We start from the raw sequence: 8,418 nt of genomic DNA, 5'->3' as shown, positions 1-8,418 counted from the left end.
TGGACAGGGCTGGAGCTTTGGCAGGAGAAAGGGTTCACCGCAGAAACCAACCATGAAGGGTGCTTGGGTCTGTAGAGGAACCAGAGAGAAGTGGCTTTGGGATCTGGAAAGTCGAGTTCAGATTTTGCAAATGAGAAAACTGAGGCTCACAGCAAAATAGAAATGATTTTCCCAAATGTGACAGTTAAGCAGGACGGCCAACTTGATTATCTTGAGAACTGCTTAAGGGGTTACTAAGGCACATCTCTGGGTGGGTCAGGGTACTGCATCTGGCCCCTGGCTCCTTCCTCTCGGGGATTCTTTCCCTGGCCACCATAATATAAACAGCTTTGATCCACGTTCCAGTCTAACACTCCCGCACTGGAGCCAGCTGACCATGGACTGAAACTCCTGAAACCGTGAGCCAAAATTGAACCTCTTTTCCCTTAGGTTGTGGATGTCAGGTATTTTGTCCCAGCAATGGGAAAACCGACCAATACACCAAGGCCATATCCTCAAATAGGCAATGCAGAGGCACCAAACCCAAAATTTTGGAAAATAATTTAATGTACTACAGTATCTTGGGAGGAAAAAAACAGTCTTGAAGTTGTATCAAGTGAAAAATCAGAACTTTGTGGGACTTCTTTACTGTGTAGTTTGCTGTACTGAGAATCTCTGAAGGCTTCACACACACACACACACACACACACATGCACACATACTCCGTGTGAGCAGGGAGTTTGAGTTTGGGAAAACTGCTATGACCTTGGCCCCTAAAGCAGTGACTGGTGCACTAGAGATGAACAAACAACTGTGGAATAAGTGAAGGAAGGGCAGAGAGCCAGCCCTGTACTCTCAGGCAAGTTCTGGCGCCCTCATTTCTCAACTTTGCCACTCTTCCTCCTCTTCTCTCTTCCAGTCACACTGGGCTTAACTCAAAGTCCTTCGCGATGTGATGTCTTGGCCCTAAAAGTTTAGCCTGTTTCTTGGCTCCAAGCTAGTGCCGCAACTCCAAGCCAAGGTCTTCACTGCCGCCTGGTGGCCAAAGGGCACATTACGGGGATTAGGATGATTCCTCTGTGCGAATCCCAATCCCAGGTTGCCTTCCAATCAACATTTATGAATCATTCATTTATTCAGCCTCGTGTTGGCGACAGCAATGGCCAAAAATACGAAACAGATGTTTCTTGCCCTCCAGAAGCTACAGACATACCTGGGAAAGAATGCCAGAAAGGGAGGCGCTAGGGTCCAGATGTAGTATTCCAGGGGACGCTGGCCAGAGTGTCGGGAAACCCACCCCTGTTCCGAGCAGGCGAGGCCGCCTGGGTCTCAGGCCTCAGGATGTTCCTCTCGGGACAATATGTTGTCAATAAACTTCCTACCTTTTCCAAGAAATCCTCTGGCTCCCACCCATTTTAGAGACTATTTGGGGAAAGGGCGAGAGGGGCCCAGGGAGGAAGAGATGGAGAAAAGAAGAGAGGAGGGGAGGGGAGGGGAGGGGAGGTACCTAGGGCCTTCAGAAGCCATTTGGGACAAAACCAAAGATGCTTACAGAGAATTTAAGAAAATCCTTTACGATATGCAAAGTAAATCTTCCACTTCATTGTTTCCAGCAAAATCCATCTTATGAGCTGTACTAGTCAGTGCCTGTGAAATGCTATAAAACAAACCAGCTCCACATCTCAGGGACACAAAAACCAACTATCATTTCACACTAAGTCTCCAGTTCAACTGCCACTCAGCTGATGCTGACCAGAACAGGCTGGACTGCTGAATTTGGGTCTGGTTCCCATCTGCTCCACCTGTCTGCCTTCTAGGTCCCGGGTAAATGAGTAACTACTGTCTCCGCTGGGAGAAGGAGGTACCGTGAGGTGTGGCACACACTGACATGGATTTAGCGACTCATCGTAGAACAAGAATGCTGTCCTTTCCTCCCACATTTGATTGATCAAAATAAACCCCATGACAAAGTCCAAAGTCTTTGTGATAGTGCAGTGAATACCACAGTGCTCCATCCACATCACCCCACCCTGCCCCTTCTGGGCTCACATATCCAGCTCTGGGAATCACTGCTGCTGTAGCACTCACTGGGCATTGCCCTAGGCCATTGGGAACTGCCTCACCCAACTGCCAGTAATTGGCTGATGCTTGAAAACCAAGGACTGTGCCCTTCCTCAGTTCAGTACAACTCTGCCAGTCTATCTGGGCTCCAGAGTGCCCAAGTATCAGCCAATGCCTTGGGCGACATCACATAGTGGATGAGCTTTTTCCTCTGCTCAACTCTGCCTTCCATATAGATAAGTCCCCCACCACACACACACACACACACACACACAGAACCAGGCATCAAACTCAGGACCTTGCACTTGCCAGGCAGGTGCAGTGCCACTGAACTAAATCCCTGGCCCCAGATGAGTCTTCCGAGTGCACTCCTCCATAAACATTTTGCACATCATTCTCCAGCCCAGAATCTGATTCCAGGAAACCTGTTGAGAGACAGATGGGCAGGTAAATGCCACACCAGACTAGTCATGGCATGGGTGAGGAAGGAAGACTTACAGACAAAGAATTCAAACACTGCAATGGTTAAAATGAATCACATAGACAGATCTGATCTGACAGTGTCCTGGGTGTATGCTCCACATGTACATAGCACGAGAACTGAAATCACCTCTGGGAGATTCCTGTTTTGTGTTTGCACTGTTGATATTTTACACATTTGGGTTCTAAATAAATTATATTACAGCAAAGATTCTGGGGCTAAAGATGTAAGGCCTCCAAACCACTGTGTCCTGTGATGTCTGCACACATCCACCTCTGCTCTGCGGGGATGGGACAAGTCCCCAAAGCAATCCTCAGCCCCTGTACATTTATGGCAGAGAGGGAGCCAGGCTGGTGAGTTACCACTCTGTGTTACGGACGGAACTGTGACCCTCCAAAATTCTTATGTTGAAGCTTTAATCCCCAGAACCTCAAAATGTGTCTATGTGCAGAAATAAGAGGTAATGAAGTTAAAGTGGGGTTGTTAGCGTGGCCCCCTAGTCCAACGTGACTGCTGTCTTCATAAGAGGAACCAAAGATGTCAAACACACAAATGTGCAGAAAGATGATCATGCAAAGATAACCGGAGAAAATGTCTGCCTACAGGCCCGAGGGAAAGGCTTCCGAATAAAACCAGCCCTCTGATGCCTTGACCTTAGATTTCAGCCTCCAGAACTGTGGGGAAAGAAACTTCTGTTGTTAAGCCACTCGGCCTATGGTGTTTAATTTGGCAGCTCAAGCAGACCAACGCACTAGAGTAGCAGCTGCTACCACAATACTATGGTACACAAGAGGTGGGAGGTAGGGGAAGATATCACCTTTGTCTTCTCTGAAGGAAAAAGAAAAGATGTTGTTTTAACAACTGTCAAGAGTAGAAATAAATTATCTAACTTAGAAACTATGTATCAAGTTTTCTTTTATTTGAAAGAGAAGAGCAAGCTTCTCTGATACTATTGTCTTGGGCTGCTGCACAGATCTGAACCTGGGCCCTGGGGCTTCTGCTGTAGGCCCTCTTGCCAGTGAAGGAGCCCAGTCTCATCTACTGCAGCAAGAGGAGCCACATGGTTCAGAGATAAGCAATTCCGCCTGTGGACCAACGAGGATCCACCGAACACTTGACGTGTAAAACCTTAGGCCATTGTCTCAGTACATTCCGCCTTGCCGTGACAGGATACCTGGTGCTGAGTACTTTGTGAAGAAAAGAGGGGCTTTTTAGCTCAGATTTAGAAGGTCAGAGGCATAGCACTACCTGCTAGGCTGTGATAAAGGCCTTGCTCATTGTGGATGGCGTCACAATGGTGGGAGCAAGGGCAGGAGTGGTGGGCAGCACCTGTGAAGAGGGATTCAGCGTCCCTTACAACAACTGATCACAATTAGATCCTGAGGGAACTAACCCAGTCCCCTGAGACCTTCATTAATCCTGCTGAGAGCAGCTGCCCATGACCTAATTACCCTTCACTAGGCTCCGCTTCTTAAATATTCTAGCTCTCAGCTGGGAGTGATGGCGCACACCTGTAATCCCAGCACTTGGGAGGCTGAGGCAGGAGGATCACTGTGAGTTTGAGACCAGCCTGGGATACATAGTGAGTTCCAGGATAGTCTCAACTAGTGAGACCCTGTCTCAAAAAAAAAAAAACAAACAAAAAATAATCTAGCACTCAACATCACTCTTCCAGCAGCCAAGTTTCTGGCACAGGAACATTTGGGGTACACACTTAAACCATAGCAACCACCCATGGGCCAGGGATTTAGCTCAGTGATACCACTGCCTGCCTCCAAGTGCAAAGACCAGAGTTCTATCCCTGGTACCAAAACCAAAACAAAAAACACAAAAAGCAACCACCCAGCTTCAGTCAAGATCCCAGCTATGACCACACTAGCGATCCCCAGTGATACTGGGGAAACTGCTCGGCTGAGTCCAGCCTCAACTGCTGACTCACAGAATCAAGAATAAATTTTAAAAGATTATTGTTTAAGTTGCTAAGTTTTAGGGTGAGTTGTTACATAGTAATAGATAAATGACACACCAAGCTAAAATCATATCTGCTCTCACGACCACATTTGATGACACTTTGGGGACTCTCATAGCCATCTGCAAATTCTCCTTGCTGAGCCAGACAAACTTAGAAACAGTGACTTATGCACTGGTTAATTTTGCATCTGTCTTCCCCAGGGGCTGGATGACCTCAGGGCCAAACTCTGTTCCCCTGCGTCTATTCTTCCTGTATATATGCTGAGCCAGGGTCTGACATACAGCAGGTGTTCAATAGACATTTACTCAATTTGTAAAATTCCACGGGACTTGTTCAAGTTGCTAACATCTCAGGCTTGGATCACTGTAGCAACCTCCTGACTGGTCTCCCCACACCCAGGCTTTCTCCCTCAAATTCATGTGCCAGCCTAGGAAGAAAACTTTCTAAAATGTAAATCTATCTCATTGTGATCCCTAATCTGAAGCTTTCATTGGCTCCCAACTGCCTTCACCATTGAATCGTATTTCGTCTACCCCCAGCCCCAGTACTGGGGATCGAACTCAGGACCTTACACTTGCCAGGCAGGCCTGGCGACACTGAGCTACATCCCTGGCCCTTGAGCTGTATTTCTTTGGAATGATTTCTGAAGTTCTACACATTTTTTTTTCCAGTCCTGGGGATTGAACCCAGGGCTTTGCACATGCTAAGTGCTCATCACTGATTTACATCTTAGGATTTCTACAAATTCTTGACCCCTAATGCTAGTCTCACCTTGTACCATACTCACCTTTGTTCTCTGAGACTAGTCACAGGATTTCTTTTTGTTCCATAGTCTCTGGTGCCTCAGGACATTTACACATTCTAGGGCCTCTAGCTGAAACATTCACCACCAAGACCAATACCCTACTTCCCATGCCTCACTAAATCCTACTCTCCCATCATACAACCTCCAATGCATTTGATTGCCCATTTTTCCTGGGTTGAGAAATGACAAGAAATATGGATCTATATTGATTCATGGCAGTGGCTAATGATTTGGCTGCTCGGTTAGGGACCCAAAAAGTGCAGAATTGGAGGGCTGGCGATAAGGAAATAGAAAAAGGTATTTAGGTGGACTTGCAGAAATAGCCCAAAATCTGAAGGCATTTGTATGACAAATAAAATCTTGCCAAAAGGCGAGCTTGGCAGAGGATGCTCTCAAAGATCAGAAGGATAGAGTCACTCTCGCTGGATGGCACATTCACAGCTGGCTCTCCAATCCCACCAGCGCTTTCTCAATAGACTTATACAATGTTGTCATGGCGGCCGTAATGCAGACTACAGCTCCAAGGTTGATCCGGCCACTGCCATTACAGTATGACCCATCTGTTTTCAGCACAGTCAAATGCTAAATATCTCACATGTCCTCTCTTCAAAGGGGTCCACCTAGCCACCTGACCAGGTAGATTCCTCTGGAGACTTCCCATCATGGAGGGGACATGGTTGCTTCTCATTGACATAGCCACGATATAAAGTTCTAGGAATCTGAGGAAAGGAGTAAAAGTGGCTTCTCTCATGAAGACACCAACTAACGCACACTATTCGTTTCCTGGGGCTACTATATTACTTTAAACTTGGTGATTTGAAACCATTTTAAAATGTATTTTTTCACAGTTCTGGAGACCAGAAGTACATCAGCTTACTAGGCTTAAAGCAAGGTGTGGGCAGGGCTGCACTCCCTCCAGAGCGTCGTTGGCTCTCAGCTTCTGGGGGCTGCTAGTGTTCCTTTGCATGGGGCCACATCATTCCCACACTTGCTCCAGTCTTCATATCACTTTTCTTCTGTGTGTGCAACTTCCCTCCGCCTCTCTCTTCAAAAGACCTATGGGGCTGAGAGCACAGCTTAGTGGTAGAGTAGTTGCCTAGCATGCACGAGGTCCTGAGTTCAATCCTCAATACCACCAGCAAGGAGAAAAACCAGACATTTATGCTTGAATTTAAGGCCCATTCTACAATCTAGGAAATCTCACATCAAGATCTTTAGTTAAATTGCCTCTGCAAAGATCCTTTTTCCTCATGAAGTGACATGTAGATCTTGCCCTCTTTGGATTTCATTTTCACTTATATCTAGTTGTGCGTGAATCCAAAAATATTCCCTAAACTTTCTAGTACTCTGGACCAATGTTTCATTTTTCACTTGAACAGGATTAGGTTGGGTTTTTACTATTTACAACAAAAAAGTCCTAACTAATCCTAATTTGCTTGTCCCCACCCCGAAACCAGCCTCACCCCTCAACCACTGAACAAATCCAAGACCAGCCACCTTCTACTGAAAACTTTAATGAAACCAATAAGTTAATAAGTTAACAAAGTGAGGTACTTGCATATCTGAGGACTGGGTTGGTGGGGCAATATCGATCGTAGAAGCGGGGGAGGGCTTCTTCCCATGCCCTTTGGTCACAGGGTAATCCTATTTCTCCTGCCCTTCTCCGCAGCTGTCTCTGACGCAGCAGAGGGGTGGCGCTCTGGGGTTGGTGCAGTGCAGGTGAGGTGAGCCAGGGGATGCTCCATCCAGGGCATGATGGTACATGCGGAGGGCATGTTAGGGCACAGGCTGGGCACCATGAGGCTGAGCAAGATCCAACCCGAGCCCTGGTGCTAGTACATGCAGGTCCTCAGGCAGCTTGGCCTCAGCCCCTGGCATCCCATGGAGGATTGCCATCAGTTCACTACCCCTCGCCCTCCTGCCGGGAACCAAGGGGTAGGGATACAAAAGTAGTGCTGGGGGCCTGCAGTGGATGGGCACTTATGCCAGTATATGGGCTGCCAAGTGAAGTGGGGAGGGAGAGGACAGTGCAGGGGACAGCCATGTGCAGTTGGTGTAGCTGCTAGATGCATTCTTGTTCAGTGAGAGTTAGAGTGACCAGGAAGGGGCAGGCCTGGGGTCTCTCCAGTGGTATGCAGGCCCCAGAGGTCTAGGCCTGAGTTGTGCTGTGAGAACACTGAGGGGGGCCCCTCGAGGGCCGGCAGAGGCAACAGTAGGGCTCCTGGGCCACTGAGGAGTCTGTATTCATAGGGAAGAGGAGCTGGTAAAGCTCTGGGGTCTGGCCTGGAGAGACTGGAGTCACTTTAAAGCTCCCTCTCCTGTGCAGAGGGAGTGAGGGACTACCTTTTAGTGGAGAGTCACTAAGGCCAGTCTGCTGGCATCAGCTGTGGAGGCCCAGGAAAGGCTGAGTGTCCCTGCACTCACATCTCCAAGTGTGCCCGGCTGTGGGCATCTGTGTGTGAGGCTTTCTCTATGTCTGGGGAAACAAAGGGCCACGTTTGTGACTCATCCGTGGGCCACTTGTCTGTGAGGTTGTGGAGAACACAGAAATTTGTGCTCCCTGTCAAAAATATCTGGAGGGCCAAAGAGGGAAATGGTCATCCATCAGGAAGACGGATCCCCTGGGAGGTGACACCTGCAGGTGGGAAGAAAGGCCCAGGCACCAGCCTTGGGAGAGAGGAAGGGAGAAACAGGCCCCGTGCTCAGCGGGGATGGAGTGAAAAGCCAAAGAAGGGGGAAGGGGCCATGGCCAAGCAGCCTGAGACCAGCTACTGCTGGGGGCCCAACTCCCAATGGAGGAGGGGCAGGGGACCCCATGGGGGCCCCCAAAGTTGCATATTTAACATAGTTTGCATATATGGTGCCCACCTGCCCTGTGGCAGGGTTCTGTGCTTTGTGGGTACCTGTGGGGACACGTAGGGCCCATCCCCAAGTGGGATGGGGACTTGGCGGGAGGGCTTCCCTGCTCTGTCCGAAGAGCAGGCCACAGACCTCACCTTGCATAGCTGGAAGCTGGGTCAGCGCCCAGGGCCCCAGCGCCCCGCTCCCACTCCCGGGGCAGTGACCCTACCAGGTGGGCCATGGCAGGCCTTACCGGAGCGGGCAGGGTACCGAGGGGCC

The sequence above is a fragment of the Fukomys damarensis genome, unplaced genomic scaffold (assembly GCF_012274545.1).
Source record: "Fukomys damarensis isolate Sample0158 unplaced genomic scaffold, DMR_v1.0_HiC HiC_scaffold_23, whole genome shotgun sequence".
Taxonomy (NCBI): domain Eukaryota; kingdom Metazoa; phylum Chordata; class Mammalia; order Rodentia; family Bathyergidae; genus Fukomys; species Fukomys damarensis.
Note: the sequence above shows the minus strand (reverse complement) of the source record.